This window comes from Petromyzon marinus, chromosome 11 (genome assembly GCF_048934315.1).
Source record: "Petromyzon marinus isolate PM22_M1 ecotype Great Lakes invasive population chromosome 11, UKy_Petmar_22M1.pri1.0, whole genome shotgun sequence".
Classification (NCBI taxonomy): domain Eukaryota; kingdom Metazoa; phylum Chordata; class Hyperoartia; order Petromyzontiformes; family Petromyzontidae; genus Petromyzon; species Petromyzon marinus.
The window spans coordinates 6,439,262-6,460,179 of record NC_133677.1 but is presented as its reverse complement, the minus strand read 5'-3'; the positions used below and the strand labels follow the sequence as shown (position 1 = coordinate 6,460,179).

At 44.3% G+C, this 20,918-nt stretch overlaps 1 protein-coding gene across 1 annotated transcript in view; it reads right to left on the bottom strand.

The window, feature by feature from the left end:
* Window positions 1–20,918, bottom strand: part of LOC116941292 (fibroblast growth factor receptor-like 1) — a 102,631-nt gene that overhangs the window by 66,745 nt on the left and 14,968 nt on the right. The gene's annotated exons all lie outside the window — the stretch shown is intronic.

The following is a 20,918-nucleotide window of genomic DNA, read 5'->3' as shown; positions in this document are numbered from 1 at the left end:
AGCAGGTGACTGAGCGAGTGACTGAGTGGCTAGATCATTAATCACCCTGCATTGTAGGTATGCGTCTTGAACTGTTCTCACATCGTATGTGGTCAACCGTGCTAATCGGAGGCGACTGCTTTACGTTGAAATGTACCGCGTGCAGTGAGTTCAGAACTGGTTGCTCCACTCCAGACATGACAACAGGTTTCCACCTTGAGCCTAATTTGCACCTTGCTGTAGCAATTGCTCGGTGTCAAAGACCGCTTCTGCGATGTCTCCTTAGCCAGATGAGTGACGCACACGCCAAAGGAAAATGATGTGCCAGGCGGATGACGGGCCTTACTGTGGATAAGTATATCTTGTTTTGTAATGTATACCATGGGGAGGAGCTGTGTTTAAAAACCGCATGCACTGGCACTTGAAGTCGGAGGACGCAGACGGTGGTGCTTGCCATCGGCTCTAAAGTCCATTGGCCCAGGTCCCAGCTGCAAAGGACCCGGTCGCAAAGTGCACACCACCATTCTCGGGACGCGGTGCATCTGCTGCTGGGTATTAAACATCCCACAGCACTCACGATACATCACCAGCACAGACGCCAGGGGGAGAAGAATGTGAATAATTTATATTCTTGTCGTGTTAGTGTCTGTGAGCATTCCCGGATTTGGGAAAAAAATCGTGTACGTACATAAACCTGCATACCACATTTATATCATCGTAGTCATTACCAGCCAGCATCTATCCACTGCCAGTTGAAGGCCTCCGCTTATTTTTTCCTACAGTTAATGTCTCTCAAACTTGCATTACTCATGCAAGCTTTACTTAGAACATGTGTTAACATGCACGTAAATTCCACACCCAAATGATAACAATCGCATATATATTGCAAAGCTCGCAAAACAATAACCAATTATCGTGCTCGCAATGCGATGCCATGCATCGTAAGCGTGAGACTATTTTAAGCGACCAATTGACGCGACGTTACACGTCTAACAAAAACAAGCGTACAACCCAACGCACCTCGTGCAAATCTCCGTGTGTCTGGCTTCTAAAGCACGTGGTTGCTACTCAATAATGTAAGCAATTGGAAATGTTTAGAATTTAATGGTCCTAGCCGGGAGCACACTGTGAGTGAAGAGACCCAGTAAGTGAGCTTAAATATATGATGTCAAGTGTTCTGACATTAAAAGTGTCAACTCGCTGCTCCCGGATTGGGCATTCTTAACTGCAGCCACTGCAGGTGCTGGAGAATAAAATGCGCGGAGGCATTTTGACGAGCGTAGAGTGTCGTGGTAGAGTGTCGTCATAGAGTGTCATGTCATAGAGTGTCTTGGTAGAGTGTCGTGGTAGAGTGTCGTCGTAGAGTGTCGTGGTAGAGTGTCGTCATAGAGTGTCGTGGTAGAGTGTCTTGGTAGAGTGTCGTGGTAGAGTGTCGTCATAGAGTGTCGCGTAGAGTGTCGTGGTAGAGTGTCGTGGTAGAGTGTCGCGGTAGAGGGTCGCGGTAGAGTGTCGTCAAAGAGTGTCGTGGTAGAGTGTCGTGGTAGAGGAGTGGTAGAGTGTCGTCATAGAGAGTCGTCATAGAGTGTCGTGGTAGAGTGTATTGGTAGAGTGTCGTGGTAGAGTGTCGTCATAGAGTGTCGTGGTAGAGTGTCGTGGTAGAGTGTCGTCATAGAGTGTCGTGTCATAGAGTGTCGTCATAGAGTGTCGTGGTAGAGTGTCGTGGTAGAGTCTCGCGGTAGAGGGTCGTGGTAGAGTGTCGTGGTAGAGTGTCGTCATAGAGTGTATTGGTAGAGTGTCGTGCTAGAGTGTCGTGGTAGAGGGTCGTCATAGAGTGTCGTGGTAGAGTGTCGTGGTAGAGTGTCGTCATAGAGTGTATTGGTAGAGTGTCGTGGTAGAGTGTATTGGTAGAGTGAAGTGGTAGAGTGTCGTCATAGAGTGTGGTGGTAGAGTGTCGTGGTAGAGTGTCTTGGTAGAGTGTCGTGGTAGAGTGTCGTGGTAGAGTGTCGTCATAGAGTGTCGTGGTAGAGTGTCGTCATAGAGTGTCGTGGTAAAGTGTCGTGGTAGAGTGTCGTCATAGAGTGTCGTGGTAAAGTGTTGTGGTAGAGTGTCGTCATAGAGTGTCGTGGTAGAGTGTCGTGGTAAAGTGTTGTCGTTGTTTTTCACGACTTCTCGCAACTCGGTCGTGTATTTTTTTGTTCAGTTTGTTTTGCGTGCTGTTTTCTAAGGGGTGGGGGGGTTCTTCTTCTCTTAATCGATGTCATAAAGGCTACCGGGCGTTTTGTAATGTTGGCGCAAGACGTTATGGCGATAACGCCTCTTTAAGAGTGTTCTGAACCGAATCGGCGGCATTTAGAAAAGTTTGGTGCCTTAGAAATCGCAGAAACCTGAAAGTCATGATCTTAGTGGGAGCAATGACATACAAAGTGATGCGTACATACCAGTCAAGTGATACCACTTTGAAGGCACGTAAACCACATTATTTTCCTCATCTTGAAATATATTTAAGAGTTCATGAGCTTTCCACACTTAACCTGCATGCGTTTTAATCTCTGTAAAATAGTTTACAATGTCAATGTGATGCGTACGGTATAAAACATGCTGTATTTTACTTTTGAAAGTTATAGCCAGTAACATGTGTTTTTTATGAGATGTTTTTGGGAGCTACGTCTGTTCAGTGACCTACACTTGATAGCAAATGGCCCTGCGGTGTAACGGTCAGCAGCTTGGACTTGTAACCCAAAGGTCGCCGGTTCGAATCGATCTCCCGGCACAGTAGTTTATTAAATCCCCCTAACTCTGTCCATCCAGCGTTATAAATGTGTCGCACAGTTAGGCGATCGGTAAGGCGGAGTGTGCTGGGGTGTATGCGTGTTGAACTTCTTTTGCACTGTACGTAGCCAACCGTGCTAATCGTGTGGTATGGAAATAGAATAATAAAAATAAAACAATAAAATAAAAATCTCACGACGTTTATTTTATCGTGTTTTTTATTATTATTTTATTTCCATTCTACGTGACTTTACCGAAAGAACCTAAGAAGATGAATCCCTGCAGTCACGAAAGCTTTAAATCGAAATGTGGCATGGAAATTTAGGCCAAACATTTTCTCTCGAGCAGATATCTAGGGCGCCCTCTAAATGCAGACTCTTTGTCAGCACTGGCATCAGCAGGATTGCACCATTAACTTTTACTAAATAGCACCATTCATGCAAAACAATCTAATTCCAAACTGTGCAATAATTTGTTATCTGCAGAACAAACTGAGATTTTTTGAACGCCGTTTTACAAGCGTTTGATATTTTTCATATGATGCAAACCATTAATAAACAAATACCCAAATAAATTATGTCAATCATTGTCTATGTAATCCCGTGGGAGCTCTTACTACGTGTTGAGCAAATACACAAACCGACAAAGATTAAACTCAATTGAATCGCAGGGTTCATGTATTCGAAAGTATGCAGCCTGAATTAATACAATATAAAGTACGCCAAGTAATAAAATACATAAAAAATGTACGTTGTTGTTCACTCGTATTATTAACATTATTACGTTACTTAAAACAAAATGTTGTAGGACATTATTATAGCATGGGGTGGGTAGAGTGGTAGCAGAGCGGTTGGTGCACTGCGCTATGATTCTGGCCACCCGAGTTTAATTTACAGCTCCGTTCATATCGGCTGAGGGTGACACCGAAACTGTTTCCCAGGCACACCCTTGAACAACCCCCATTGACCAGCGTGGTGAAGTATGGTCAAAACAATCCCCATGACAACATGGCATTGGGATAACTTAATCAATCATTAGATTGACAATATGACTTTAAGTGTTTTCTTTATTGTATTACGAGCATCTGCATTGCTGTAACATTTACTAGAGGGGGGCTATGTCAACATAGCCCAAATGCCGTTGTTAATAATTTGCCAATAGTCATGAAGCATGGATTATGATTAAAATGTACAGAGATAAATTAACTGGTCACTGGCCCTAGCGTGAATGCTCTTGTTGAAATTAGAAAAAAAAAACTGGCTCAGTAAAACTGCAGACTGGTCTCCGGTCAGTAACAGTACCCTGGCTACTGGACAGTAACAACAAATGGCCTTACTTTTTGTGGCTGCACCATCCTGAAAGAATTGTGATTGCTCAAGCTGCGAACATTTATTTGCATCCCACCCCTCTGCCTTTTCCTTCCAACCACATACCAGCGGGTTAAAGCACTGTCTCATTTGTGCCATGTCAACATTCATCAAGACGAAGGAAGAATGTCAGCTATTTAACACCCACAGCCACTTGGCGTTCGTGATGACGGGACTCTCAAATCTGGGGGCCCCATGACTGCTTCTCATCAGAGTCGATTGACCACTGCAATGGGCATTGCGCGGAATATGACAATTCTTTGTCATAGCAATTTTCGTGACCTTTCAATAGCCCTAAAGGGGAAACTATAGTACAAAGCAGTGTTTTCTCTTTCACTGTGTTGTGTTGCATGTTCCCCAATCAATCTCCGAAGCGGAATTCCAGAAATTCCGTACATTGCATGGCCTTGTAAAAATGTTCAAGCTTGACAATGTACGTAATTTTTTTGTTCGAATTCCTGTAGGATTTCTTAAAGGGCTGTTCGATTAAAAGGATATGCCTCTGTCAGTGTGCGCACTGCACAGTGCTGGATATCTTCAAAGAGATTAATTTGACACCCACAATTTTTGACTATTTTTGCACAAAAAACCTGCAAAGCATTAAGCATGCAATGTAATATCATTGAAATACGCTACAGCAATGCATTACGACCGGGCATAGAAAATTAAAATGGGAGTTAAAAAAAGCGTGCCACATTTTGCGGATACGTATCATGTTTACTAAAGCAGTGGATTTGGAACGGTGGTGTGGCATTAATAGATACTGACAGAACAACATGCCCCACAAGAGTTCTTGACATGTTATCCCAACGTGGCAGATGATACAATTATCCACAACATTGTGGGTTGCTATAACTAGCCAAAGTGCCACATGTTAACATATCTTTTATTTTGGTTCTGCAAACAAGGAAAAAATACCCGGCGGTAATAAATGTTTCAGTTACATTTCATATCTCACCATTTCATGGTAAGCAGATGGGTGCACAATTGTGAAACACGAGTTGGGTATTACTCCGAAAAAATTAGGGATTTGAAACGTGAGACCGCGGTGAGTCGACCAACATGCCGTAATGAGCTGCAGAAACTCGCAAAAAAAATCACGTGCGAGCCTCGTGTGCAGTTTCTGCCCGTCTCGCCTGCCTCACAACTTATTCCACCGCGTTCCTCCCATACGCGGTGTATGGAGCTGCCTCTCAACGTTTGACATGATAAGACTTCGAGAATGTGTGTTTTTTTCTGCAGTCACACGTGGCCACTGCAGAGACCCTGCTCCCAATATCACACTCGTTTCACGGTCTACAGGCTCTCTGAAGGAATCTTTGTTTCCTCCCGCTGTTTTTTTTTACTTAAAAAAAATTCCCATTTAAAAACGCTCCCCATTTAACCAACACCCCTACCACAAAAGCAAGACGTAAGATAAATAAAACACGCACAATGCTCGTATTTTTAGAAATAACAAACGGTGGACAATTATTGACGTGTAATTCGTATCCGCGAAATTCTTTTTTTTTTTAAACGCACAACAAAGCGCGGCTTCTCTTGGCGCAGTGCGTGTTGACGTGGTATTGGCCCTGTCTGACCAGGGTCTGGTGTGAAATGGACCGTAGTGGCAGTCCCAGGCCAAATCACCGCCGCGTGTTTGCCCAACTCACTGACAGTCGCGTCACCGATGTCAGAGTTAATTTCACTGTCTGGAGAGGTCTCCTTTTTGTCGCTGCTTTCTCGGATGCCAACATGGTTTGACTCTTTCATTAAGGTGTCATTTTCACCCTAGTGTTCCCTGTATTGTCCTCGGTAGAGTAGAGTGAGTGTTCAAACTTAAGAGGCATGGCAATCATTGGCACGACTCTCAATGTGGGGTTTTTACATATGTATTAACATTGTATAGACGACAGTTTGTTTGGGGGGGGGGGGCTTTTTGTGCTGACAATGGCTCATCATTTAGAGCAGTGGTTCTTGACCTGGGGGTGCACGCACCCCCAGGGGGTGCGAGATGCCCTTTCTGGGGGTGCGAGACATGGGCAGATTATTTTAGAAGGTGAATAATCGAAACAGATGAAGCACGGACACGTAGGTTACGACTACTTTGTTTCATGAAACCTCGGTATTTATTCACATTGTACATTTTTTTTTTACGATTGAGAACCAAAAGGGTGTATGAGTGCAGTTAAGGTTAATAACCACTGATTTAGAAGGAGAGGTCTCATCAGGAACATCTGGGAAACCAGAAGTATTTGTTTTATGAGTCTGACTGCTGATGAGACCCAGAAGGTCGAAACAGGTTCAGAGTTTGTTTGCTTAAACAAATGCTGTTGACTGATGGAAGCTGAGAAGGCTAGAAGAGAGAGAGAGAGCAGTAGCCTAAACAATAATATCATTTTAATGTGAAGATATGATCTGTAAGCTGATTTTGCGAAATATTAGGTTGCCCAATTGCATTATACCACTTTCCTAACAGTTTAATCCGAATTAGAGAATTGAGGTATTTTGCACTGTGCGTATGAAACGGCAATCATAGCCACAGTGAAATAATAAAGTTAATGCAACGTAATATAATACACATTATAATAAATACAAAATTAAGAGGCTTGTTAAGGCTGTGCATTAGTGTACGAGACACATGTTACAGCAACGTTGATCTTTTTTATATTTTAGTATGGAAGCAATACGGTACCAATATGCATTAAAGCCCCAGCCTCATGAATACCATATGTATGTAACGCTGGCTGGTGGCGAAAGTGTCGGGACTGATTTAACTCTCGTTTTAAAAACACACCAAAATAAACGCCCATAGCGCCCGCTCTTAATTACACGCTCCATCAGAAGCAATCCGCGGCACCGGCAAAATGCGTGTCTCGCCGTGGCTCAAGCCCCTGATTCCGTGTGACATTTAACAGTGCATTAACACGCACTTATCTGAGAAAAAAAACACTGAATATTTATTAACAGAGCAGAGGTCAGCATTATATATAAAAAAAGAAAACAGCTCAAAGAACGAATAGTTTGAATGTGTAAGTACAAGGTTGCAGACAGGAAGGTCCATTCATGTCGTATTTATGTCGACTCTCAACCCTTGACATTTCTGGGCCAATCTGCAGCTAATGTGCAAGAAAGCAAATATTTGGCAGAAGAGGTGAGCCCGGACAAAGATCCTATTGTGAGGCAGCTCGCTCAACGAGCCTCAGGCCTGCCTAGTCAACGACATCGCCTTGGGATTTACGTGCGTGCCCTGCTGTAGGGACAGCCGGCACACAAATAAAGGAGCAACCCACCACAGCCCACTTGTTGCATTCGTGTAGCCCACCCCCCACCCCACCCCCCCCTGTGCTGAACATCTTTGACAAAGAGCTTCACAGCTCATCGGATTCCTCCAGTCTAAATGAAGATTCTAATTCTGCGCTCACAACATGTTGTCCTTGGAGCAAGCACGATGGCCTTTAATGCAAACGAGCCTTTTTGATGGACCGCGATATGCTGCGAAGAGCCACATGCTTCTGAGTAAGTGACTGAGGGTGGGACTCATATGCCAAAATATAGCGATGTCCTAGAAGGGATAGAAATATACAATTTGGACATATAGTCAACATTGTTGAATATTTTCATTTTGAAACGAGGTCTCTTAAAGTTTGCATCTGAGGGTTGTCAAGGGCGCAGAATCAAAATAGGACAACAGATTTGAACGTTGATTTACGAGCACAGTGTATTCTTGAAATGTTTAAACATTTTACTTATTTATACATTACGCGCCCACGTATATAAATACACCGTAAGACCCTTTCTCGGTTAGTTTTTGCCAAGCTCAGAAAGCAAAAAAAAATCGCCCATAAAAAGGGAGCAAAAACTCAAACGTACAACCAACTTGGGAGTACTTTATTGAACCGAGCATTGTTTATTTCTGCAGAAGGTTTTGGTATTGGTGCCCTGCGGCTTTAGAGTCACTTGACATCCCTGAGAAAATAAACTGGACGACGCAGGTCTCTGATGAATGACCTCAGGAATTGCGCTGAGACTGCAGCGAGCAGAACTAGAGTGGCCACGTCTCAACATGTGAGTTGGCCCTCAAGACTAATAAGCTCACATATTAGAGAATAATACATGCAAATAAACACAGAGGCGAACTTTTTTTTATTTTCCGAAGGATGAGTTTATTGCGTTTTGTCATTCAGCTTTCAAGTCCATTTATTTTCTTGTCCCGAATCGCAGCGATTTGAAATACTGCGGCGGAGGATGTTTGGAACTTTCTGCCCACCCGTATGAATCTGTTTTATTTGTAATGCTCTTCCCTCATTGGCCAATTCACTGCTAGATGAAGGCCTCCGAAAGCATGGATCGTTCAATTGGTTTGTTTGACCACATTCCATGAAGCTGCGGAGTATAGATTGGTTCGGATATCACTTGCCACTGATGTTAGCCATTGCCAGGATTCGAACAGAGGTTGCCGGATTCATGGAACACAATGTGTAAACCATTTGCACATCTCCACCCCAGAGCGGTCCGAACGTATTCTCACTTTAATGCATTTAAAGTATCATTTTATTAGCTCTCACAAATGCAAAACACTCGGCAGACAATAACGACACTAACCAGTAGGCCGATTTACTGAATTGTCCGCGGATATTTAGTGGACATTCCTGCGTCCGTGCGACCCAAACGAAGTCATCTTCGCGAGACGACTCGACGGGGGCAATCGGCGCAGAAGCAGGAGCGACGGACACTTCGCACACGTTCGTGAAGATGCTGCGCAGAGCCTTCGCCGCGTATTCGCAAATTCCTCCACCCCCCCCACCCCTCGCAGCTGCGCGCCGCCACTGAGATTCGTGCAAAAGCGGCGATGGGACCGGGCGTTCGCGCAGGAGAGAGCGGCGGGCGACCGGCTCCGGCTCGCACTCCTCCTCTCCCCGGCGTCGCCCGACAAAATGTAGGCGCGCCCGCTCACTTTCGGCACGCTCGGTTACCGCACCCCATTTAGAGCAGTCGAAACTAAAACACAATCCCTTATTACAGTAGGGTCCTTGTGCTGGGGGGTGGGGTGGGGGGGTCAGGATTGTTTTTTCGCGACCGTTTTTTTTATTTTTGCCGCGGCTGCTCCGTAAGCCCAGAAATTCAAGCAGCCTCCATGTTTGACCTATGACCCTGCCCAAGTTTTAGCCATCAAACCCAGCTTAAACACACAAACATCGCTCCCTGCTCGTGATGAGAAACGCAGCCAGGGTCCCCACAGGGCGCAGGTAAACAAGCCGGCGGGAGACAGATCCGCGGCCGCCCAGGGCCAATGGGTTGGTGGAAACTATTAACAGCTTCCACGCATTGTTTTAACAGATTGGATTTTTACCGTTAATAAAATCAGTGGCTCGTTTGCCAGATGAGGAAATGCAATCTTTCATTTTACCACTTTAGCTCGGGGCTCTGTGTTATCTGTTTATCTTCTCAAATAAGGTTATATTGTTTTTCTTTTCTTCTCCACACAACTGTTTGGGTTAGTGGCTCCAGTTTATACATTTCATCTGTCTTAATAAAGTGGACCTTGCAAGTGATTCCCCCGCAGCCAAGTTCCTGAAGTTAAATTTTTTTTAGGATGTCGGGGCTTTATTATGGTCACGTTGCTTGCCAGAAGATTATAGCAAAACAATTGGTAATGCTGAAAATTATGCCAGCATTTGTTCGACCGTGTTGGAGAAATAATAGTTTCGTGCAGACAGAGTTGTTAAAAAAACAACCAGCAATAGTTACATGTATTTAAGAATGCAATATTATAACAGTATTAAAATTAGGGTCTGCATTTCACCGTGGCCTCTAAGTACAAACCTCATTAAAACATATGAGTATCTCAATGACTTATTTATGCTCCTTTTAGTATAAAAGTTCATGTGAACTTAGCACCAACAATTAGTTTTCAGTAAAGCTCTCAAATGTATCGCAGAATTCTTCACACACACACACATTCAACAAGTTCCGAGTGCATAATGCCCTCTCTGGGTGCGCTCTCAACGAGCAAGACGAATGGCCGAGTACATATATAGTTATTAATATGAAAAACGTTGCTTATAAAACAGCTCCTCTTGGCCAGGGGAGCCTTGATGTGAACTGCAGGTGCCGAACAGACAGGTAGAAATAAGTCAACCGTTGGATGACCAGCGTTGTGCCTCACTAAGCCCCTTCTGGCTTCCACTTCCATGGGCGGGGCGAATGCCTCTCCCAGATGAGCGCACAGCAGGACCTGTCATCAGCGGCTGAGAGAGAAAAAAAAATAATCGCCTCTTTACGTTGCGCGAATGCCCCGACGATCCGCACAAAAAGGAGCCATCCAAAACTGGCCGTCACACCGGCCCATTGTTGGCCACGCCAAATCCCTGCTCACTATAGAGGGGAGCGGGCTTCTCCAAACTCTGCGTACCTGCTGGGTCTTTTATTTCCCTGGCCCCGATGCGACGGGGTACTTTTTTTTACGACTCCCATTGCTTGTCCCCCCCCCCCCCCCCAGCGCTACGTGAAATTGATGCTTCATGTGTGTCCCGTGGCAGCTCTGTGGCGTTTTGGAAGGGGAAAGTGTGAAATTCAATGAGGAAAAGAGGAAGGGGATATGACCCAGTTTATATTCAGACCTCTTGTAACTTTATCAAGCAACAGGCTGCTGGAAAATGCATTGGCCTGTTGTTAAACTTAATAGTCCAACACTCCCTTCCTTGGACAATGCATAATCCTCAAATGAGGCCTCGGTACACAATCACAAGTGTTTCTGATGGTTTTCTCACGTGAAAATGTTCTGTGAGTCATTTGCTTCCGCAAGTATAACAATAAGAAAAATAAGCAATTCCAACTACAGTAATCCCAAAGGATTTGCAAAAAAGCAGGTTCTCTGGGACTTATAAACTATGGCCACATTGAAAAAATATTGTGCAAAGTCTCAGATTTTTTTTTTATAAAATCCCCTATTAAGAGCATGGACCTCGATTGAGCATCCATTTGGCTAGAATTCAAAGCTCATCAGAAGATGTAGGTGCCGTATCACGAAAAAACTGGCCCTCTGTGGCCAATCTTTTTTTTGTTTGTTCACGGGCCACATGTGAAGAGGTGGTGACCATGGAGGAGGCCAGGGCACGGCAGGCAATGTGGTTTCTCATTCATCGACGTTGGCCCGAATGACCGTAAATAAGACGACCCACACGCGAGCGATCGGTTAAGCAGGTGAACATGTAAAGAGAGTGGGGTGGTCCCCCCCTCCCCCGCACTCCCCCCTTCTTCTTGCATTTGGATAACTAATAATATTGCAATTATGCTTTTGGTATTGTGTCACAAGAGGAAGACTTTTTTATTTGGAACTGTCCCAGGAAGCCATGCATCATCTTGTGTGAGACAAAGACGATATCGCAACTTGTTATCTAACGGCCCATTCAATGGGCCTCTTCATTCTCACTGAGCAAAACGTGTTTTATATGTCCTGCAGTGTTAGTCACAAGTCGATTTAGGGCGCCGCGGTGGAGAGATGTTAATCACCTCGCCAGTTATACAGGTCGTGGGTTTGATCCCAAACCTGATACCTGGACATTTCCAGTAGAGTTTGCATGTTCTGCCCGTGGTTGCGTGGATTTTTCTCTTTGTCCTCTGGTTTTCCCCTTCACATTTAGAAACACACGTTTCGAGTATTTGGCTGCTATAAATATCCACATGATAAGCCACTTTTTCAAAATACCATTTGTTGCCAGGTCGCTTCTGAAAGAGACCTATATAGTTCAGTGGCCCTTACCTTGTAAAATAAAAAAAAATACTTTATAGTTCATAGATTCAACTGAACTATGTAATTCTCAGAGCTCGATTGCACCGATTAAGTCAAAAATGCAGTAATTGGTGTCTGGGGTTGTCACTATCAATCTCACTATCCAAAGTAGCTCGGTTTAATTACCAGGATCTCGGTGATGCAGGTTCAATGCTCTGACTTAGCATTAGCTCTCTTTGCCCAACCTGGTCACCTACACACATATACATATACGGAAGCCATTAACACAGAGATATCCTGAGATACGCAATTGCAATCAATTTTTACTGCCATCGAACCATCACATTCACCCAGGCTGATGACAAAGCAGCTAAAGGAAGTATTGTGTGGGCCACTCTCCCATCCACACATAAGGCATCACCGAGGAGGAATTTGCTGTTTCTGATCGATTCCCTTCCAAAACTGGTGATGTACAAAGTGCATTAAGCGATCTGTGCAGTACACGTCACGGTGCAGACTGAGAACACAACTCCTTCAATTTGAAGCTTTGGTGACTGCAATGATTCATCTTCTTTGGTTCTTTCGGTAAAGTCACGTAGAATGAGAATAAAATAATAAATTGATAAAATAAAATAACACAATAATATTCTCACGACGTTTCGGCCACAGCGCTGTCCTACCAGACAGTCTCGCCCCTTCACCTGATGAAGGCCGCTTGTGTTGTGGCCGAAACGTCGTGAGAATATTATTGTGTTATTTTATTTTATCAATTTATTATTTTATTCTCATTCTACGTGGTGACTTTACCGAAAGAACCAAAGAAGATGAAGACAACTCCTTCAGTTGACGGATTTTACAATGTCAGGTCCCACATTCGAGGGGTCAGAGCTGCCATTGTCAATTCTTTTGCCAGTTGAATGATAAAACCTTGGGAAAAAAGAAAATGCAGTGCTGTAAAATCATGCAAAAAAAATCAAATTATTTACAGCGGCCATCGGAAATTACAACTCAACCATTGCCCCCCCAAAACGTGCCATATTGTATTCTGAATGTCAGTGATTTGTACTTTTCGACATTTTGGTCTGAGCTTGATTGTGCTGTTCGCAAATTGTAGGGATGTTTTTCTCTCTCTCTCCAAGTTCATTGTGTGCAGTATGGCATTTTCTCATTCAATGGCTATGCTCCACAAACCATTGGTCCTAAGAGCAATGCAATTATGTAGCCTGTGTTGTGTTTTTTTCTGGCAGGCAGCCCGCACAGACCACAACACTCTTTGTCCATCAAGCTGACTGAACCCAATGCTCCCACAATCTCCTGGCACTGACCTGCAGAGGTTCTTGGCTCGCAAAAGCCCATTTTTATTCCTTCCAACAAAACATTCCGTTAAAATGCCGACAGTTAGCAAGCAAGTGAGCCACCAGTTAGTGTATTAGCTGCGGATGTTGAAGTTTCTCTGAGGCAGACAAGCACCAGGTGAAAGAATGGTACAATTAAATATAAAAGGGCACTCTGTTGCCTTTTGTAGATGGTGGGATACTCCGTAAGAGCCGTGTGAGCGAATACGTTCACTAACTGTAAGCGTTCGATAACTGATTGTTTCTATTATACAGCGTACGCTTTTCCGCAGCATAAGTAAGCAAACGTGTTTTATAAATTAATCGCAAATACAGTCTAATAGCAGTATGGAGTTTTATAATACAGCTGTCATTTAGCAGAATTCTAAGAAAGAATTCCCAACAATAATGGCATTTTTTTACATCTGAAAAACATTGTGTTATTGTGCCTGTCCTTTTGAAGACTTCATGTCAAACTCTCCCTCTGAGTCTGCCCAACACACCCTGGCACTTGGCTCTAAGACCATAAGCCCTTCTCAAGCCCAGAGGCAGCCCCATTGCACATGTTCGCTTGCACGACCTCAGCAACCCTTGACCTGTGACCTCCGAGCATAGACAGAGATCGTGAGACCCTACAGCCGGTTGTGTGCAGCTGTAGCTGGAACGAGGACTGGGTGCTGCCTTTACACCTTTCACTCTCATTTGCTCCATCCCACTACCAAGCACCTTATGTGCTGTGAGCTTTCGGCACCAATGGATGAGGATATCCCATGGTATGCGGGTCGTTGGGGTTTTTTGACCATACTTCATCATCCTGGTCCATGCAGGTTGGTGAAGGCGGGAAGCATAGAAGTACATCACAACAATGAATGTTGCTGCACTACCCTCTGCTGTTCACCACAAAGCCCTGTAGCCCTATGAGTGCCTGTCTGTGTATGGTGGTCACCATACAAGCACTATCTTTAAAGTCTTAGGAGAAATATGTGGAATTAGTGCATCGATTTATCAACCATAAACAATAAATTGGATCTTTTACAAGAAGCAATGCAACTCCAGCCTGTAACGGAATTCTGTATTGTACACCTTATAACGCCATTGTTCACAAAGATGTTAAAGTGGCATTGTTTGGTTTTGTCTTAGGATGCTGGAAAGACTGAGGAGTAAGAAAACATTTATGTCCGAATCGAAATAATCTAAAGCAAAACGTGGCTTCATGGAACAGGAATCAGCGGGTGCAGCTGAGATGATGGGTTTGAATTTGGACAGCTTAAACTGGATTTTCGAGTGGAGCCAGTTGATGCCCGAGGTCCGGTCACGAATGACAGCAGGAATAAAATATACAATCACAATAAATTAGTTGTATTGCTTAACTTGGAAACAAAATCTATCTCTTGGAGGATCCATTTTTTTTGTCTTTGACTGTCATGCGACAAACATCTCTATACTTGAACATGTGGGTGAGTACTGTGGATAACTGGTTACTTAAAGAGATCTCAGAAGTAGCTCTGTGTCGTGGAATCCCATGGACCGTTCTCTGGCATGGGGTCATTTCGCTGCTCTTCAAGAGTTCCGCTTGGATTCTACACCCACTGACACGACGCTGATATTCGAAAAAAAAAACATATATATAAGATGAAATCAAACCCACTCATGCAAACATGTCTAAAAAAAAAACCCCGGTACGCTCTATAATAATCCCGGTACGCGGCTTAATATGAATCCCATACCTGCCGAAGGTGCAGCAAGTCAAACAGCGCGTGCATTTAAAGCGTTTAGCCTCTAATGCCGCACGTTGAGCGGGTTGACCTCGCAAGAAGCAACAAGCGCAAGCGGCTCTCACGTGGCGTGTCAACAATGTGTGCCCCGGCCTGCTGTGAGCACGAAAACCTCCAACCCAAACCATTACCGCATCTCCTTACAGGCGGAAGAGCTTAGTATAGACACACGTGCCTCAGCGCCGCAGGAAGGATGGTAATTTTAGCATGCGGTGGCGATGTCCGCAGTGAGGGGGGTGGAGCGGCGGGAGGGGAGGAGGGCTTGTGGAGACAGAGAATGGTGGCGGCACTTGCTTGCAAAAATAGCCCATCAATTGAGGAAGAATTTTATAAACTTCCAACTCAATTGTGTCCGGTCATTTGGAGTCATTACGGAGCCACTGGTTAGCGTCAATGGCATCAAGCTGGAGGCCAGCGCGCCGACGCTCGCTGGCGCACACATGGTTGGTTGTATTCCGCCAGATTGCGCCAAACAAATGATTACGATGCCACAATCAATTTTCTGCATTAACGAATTAGGCCCTGATTGTTTGCTGTGCGACACGGGGGTAGGCGGGGCAATGAAGGAAGCTGTGGGGGGGGAATGGAAAATTGGTGGGAAGTTGTATTTAATTTTTCGCTTTGAAATGTCAAATAATAAATTCATTTGGAACAATGTTTGGAATAACTTTTATGAACACTTGGCCAGAAAGCAAAAACATTTTTTTTGTGTTACTTTAAAATATCTTAACACTATGATTTAATATTTCATAATATAATATTTATTGCGCATGGTTGCGCCAACACGAACGCAATTTTAATGGTTGTAAATAAAAGGAGTGTTACACAATGGGCAATACCATTACTCTGGTGCTAACGTTAAAAAAAACCGCTATTTTTTTTCAAATTTTCTTGCTGTGGTTTTCACACCTGATGATGATTGCTTGTGTTGCAGTCGAAACGTCGTGAGAATTTAATTGTTTTATATTTTTATTATTTTATTGTTTCCCTTCTACGTGACTTTACCGAAAGAACCAAGAATATGAATCCCTGCTTCAAATCAAAATTTCATACCATTACTGTATTGTAAAGTTTCAAAATGACCATACCATGTAAAATAAAATTATATAAGAACTAATATTATTATAATTAATTGCAGCCCTTTGTCAATCCACTGCTGGATGAAGGTCTACCCACGCTGCATTGGTCATGGAAGTTATTTTATCACATTTTTCCACACTGGTCTGTATGGCTTGGTCAGGTACTACTCACCACTGATATTAGCCATAGCCAGAAACTGAACTCAGGTTGCCAGATTCATAGCGAGCTGCTCTTACCACTGTGCAACCACACCCGCAGAATCTTAAACCCCTACACATCCAGTACAATATACAGCATTCCCTCGCTATTCACAAACTTGCTATCTGTGATTTTGGCTATCCGCGAATCGCATCTGGAACTCTACACAACTGCATCGAGAGAGAGAGATAACGTTATTAAATAAAGTGATGAGAGACGACGTGATGAGAGATAAAGTGACGTGAGAAATTGATGAGATAAAGTGATGAGATCAATTGCATGTATTGAATAGATTATTTTTGCATTCATTTAAGATAATTCACATGTAACTCAGGAATGATAAAAGGTTAATCTAAATAGGTTTTGAATTTTAAATTGTAATATGTATCAGTTGGCAAACACTAATCTATACACTCACAGATGTGTATACCCATACATGAACGAAGACAAAGATCACCTGTACAGCCTTACAGGCTGTTGGGGCAAGTGCTGTTACTGATCACCTGTTAAAGCCGGGTTTGTATGGCCTGTAAGGACTCGTCACCGTTAAGATTCAAATACGTTCATAATTCCGGGGCAAACTTAAATTCAATAACTATATTTGTTACATTGCAGGGGACAAATGAACTGAATACTGTGTGTATAAGTGTACAGTCACGTAGGTATAAGATATACCTACGTGACTTTACCGAAAGAACCAAAGAGTATGGATCTCTGCAGCCACAAACACTTCAAATCTAGATTGTGTACAGTATACGATGATCGATCATCAGATATGATTTAATGCATGTATTGCAAGAATCAGGGGATGGTATGTCCAGCACGCACCATGCCTGGCTTCCTTTGTCTCCCCAGCGCTGATGTTTACACACCACACCAGGTACACATTTACAGGCTGAGCTGACCTAGTGGAGGCCCAGGACCAGTTCAGATAATCACCACTGACGTTAGCCACAGCGGGAAATCAAACTGAAGACGCTGGGTTCGGAGTACAATGCGCTAACCACTACCCCACAACACTCACAAACAAAGACAAATACAAAGATCCCCTGTATAACCTTAATAGACTGCTGGGGCAAGTGCTGTTAGCGAGCACCAATGAAGACCGGCGCGGCACACGATGCGGTGGGTGGCATGCACCACGACTTTGTATCCCGAATGGCAATATTTACACACTGTACCAGATACTTGTTTGGGGCTGAGTCGACCTAGGGGATGGCCCAGTCACTGGTGTTGGCCGTCAGTGGGAGTCGAACTTGGGCCGCCGGGTTCGTAGTGTAGCGTGCTTAACGCCACACGACAGCTCCCCACAACAACACACACAAAAAACTTCCCCAAGCGGCATTACATGAAATGTAAACCGCATACTCTCATCACAATTGTGTTCTGAAGAGCTCTGCCTGTATTATCCAGAATAATAACTGCAAGGAGACTGGAAGTGGAACAAAAAAACCCCCCCACAAACTGCAGCTTTCCCCCCAGGCCTCGAAGCGATTGCATAATTGTGAGATCTCAGTTAAAGAATGGTAAAAATTCCACAAACCTCCACAAGACATTTCAGACTTGGAGGGGGGGGGGGGGGGTTGAAGCTGCTGGGGCGCTCGGTGGTTTTGACCGTAAACACAAATTGAACTTTATCCAGACTCGTTCGGTTGTGACTCTGAAAAACGACCAGTTTCCTGCCTCTCTCGTTTTGCTGTTCATGTTGCTGCTCCAACGGAGGGATTGGAGGGGTGGGTGGGGGGAGGAATCGAAGTTTCCTCGCAGAAGTACATCACCGAGGACAACGTCCAAGCCGGCTCAGTCATGAGACAAATACCGTAATGCTGAAAACAAGAACCCACGTAATTGTTGTGTATCGTATGGCATCAATGAGGGACCATTACACCGCAATGTACCGAGCAAACTCATTCCATTTGAGCTCGCGCCGTACTTCACGACAGTTGCGCGAGGAAAATAATCCCACGAACATTCCCCGTCCATTTTTTTAAGCCTATATCTCAAGCACGTATATTTATTGTGACAATTTTTGTTCATGGAAGCCGTTCGGAGTGATCGACAAGCACAAAGTGAAATACGCATAAACTGGTTTAAAATATTAAACTGGTTTAAAATATTAAACCAGTTTATGCGGATTTTTTTCGGGCTATTGCAACTATATATTGACTTTTGGAAACGCTTCACGCGTCGATTAAAAACTGTTCATATTTCAATGCTCTTAATGTTCCAGTTTTTGCCAGCGTGAAAGTGCAATCTGCAACTACAAGTCAGTTAATTTCTCTGTCCAGCCCCTCCCGGCACTGAAAAAGGGGCATTGCTCGAAACGTCAGCCTGTTCTATATTTCTCGATTATAAGGCAGCGTGAAAGATGAATGCTGTGAGTTTCATTGCGTGTTGTGTTGAGTCGCCTGCATGAAGCCACATTTAATGGTTTTATTCAGACGTTTAAACTCTCAAAGGCATTATATGATTATGATAGGTATAAATAATTGCTGATACTAAAATATTCTCTTCTTAGAATTTAATCAAGGCACTCTCGTACGTGCCTAACGTATTTGAATTTTTGTTCTTTTATGATATATGTTTAGATGCACATATAAATAAATATATATTTTTTAAATTAGATATAAAGTGTCTCATTAGTAAATACCACATTGATCAAGCTCACACCTCGATTATGAGAAACTTGATTAGTCCATCTACGTGTCAGTCTGTGTGTCGCACTACTTGAGTCATTCTGCTGCACGGCATCGAGTGACGGCTCATTCTGACCGGAAAGAATGAGGAACGTATGGTATTGATGATGTGGTATGTATAACCTTTGACCGAAGTCAAGAAGACCGTGACCAAACTTTTTCACCATTTTAAAATCTTGGAGGGGTTTAGCCATCTCTAAGCTCGCATGCTATTCCTTTCTTGTTTTCAGTTCAGAATTGGCAATACTTTAGAGTGATATATAGAGAGAGAAAACACACACACACACATGTAACATGTGGGGGGTAACTTAAGTCTTGCGAGGGGCAGCACAGAGTAGGGGACTTCAAACCACCATCGTCAAGTACCGAAAAGGTTGACACGTTCAGCGTCGTTGTCCGTCGTCCCGTCTCTTTCCCCAGCGTGACAAACGGTGTGTCGGTGTGCTCCCTCAACTCTGAGCTCGGCGCACCACTGAGCAACTCCACGAGGAAGCAACAACAGCAGCAGCAGCACAAACAAATCCCGTGGTGTCTCTGCAAAGGGGGCGAGGGAGGCAAGGTGGGGGTGGTGGCCGCTGGGAGTGCGTGCTCACGAGCACGTGCGTGTTGCATCGGTGGTCACCGCATGCCCGACGGGCTCCTCGTTACCGTGCGCCTAATGCGGCGCTGTCTCCCATCCCATTTCCTCCCCATTAGCCCGGCCTTCCTCCGCCGTCTAATTAGGGCCTCTGTGGGTCAGCGCGCGGTGCGTCCGTTTCACACGGGGCGCGACTCCACCCTCCCGAACTCGCGCACCGCCGCGATGAGAGACTAGCGTAGCTGCTTTTTGTGGGATATAATAATAATGATAATCATATTTCTTTTGTTGTTGTTGTTTTTGTTGAAAATATTGGGGGTAAGTTTCGGAAATTCCCATCACCCGCTGTTCCATCCAGCAGTATAAACGGGTGCACCACAGTTAGTCGCTTGGTAAGTCGCGTGCGGTGGGGTAAAGTGTCGGTGCCCCTGAGTCTTCTAAGACGTATGGCCAGCTTGGAAGAGAAGGCCAACATATCCTCTAGAGCAGGGGTCCCCAACCCCCGGGAACCGGGCCGCACAGCAGCAGGAGGTGAGGGCGGTGAGTCCGCGCGTGGCCCGCCAATTATTTTATTATTCACCACTTCCGTCCGCGCCTTTTCCCGCACTGCGCAACTTGTCTCAGTCACAGTGTTTGGTAAGCCCACAAGCTCTAACCCCCTAGTAGCCACAATGAGTAAAAAAACAAATATCGCTGGAGAGCTTCTTTGAAAAAGGGAGAAAGACCCAATGATGAACCGCCCCCCCCCCCCCGGTCCGTGAAAAAAATTATCTTCCACGAAACCGGTCCCTGGTGCCAAAAAAGGTTGGGGACGGCTGCTCGAGACCTCCCGACTCTCAGAGGCCCTTTCACGAACAGTGGCATGACCAAGAAACTGCGGGTCTGCACCTTTACCGCAACTCGCTCGTTATTTACGCAGGCACACCTAAATGCGTCTGCAGATTCATTTTTTTTCCGTGTGGTCTTGATAGAGATTAAATATAATAATTTACAGTCTATTGTTAGTCGACTGCTGGGTGAGTTGTTGTTACATCACAAGTTGGGGGAACCCAGGACTGCTTCGGCAGTGCGCTAACACCACTGTGCTATTGCTTCACCCCCAACAACAACAATTACAATACATCTATATTGTTTTAACCTTAAAAGTCGTAATTGAATTTAAGGAATTTATTTCAGCAAAGTCCACCTTGTGATTGCGAGGGAGCGAATCGTTACACCTCCCCCCCCCCTTCTAGTTTATAAGGCGATTAGGCGTCATTAATAGTGATAGTAAATGATAGCTTAATCCAGAAACACGTGTCCAAGCGAACACGTGCAACTGCGTGGCTATGCTTATGAAAGGCAGTTGAAAATTTCAATGTTTTGAACATTTTTATTTGACAGAAAATATGTGTAAGGTTATATACCCAAACAGGGTTACTCATATCCT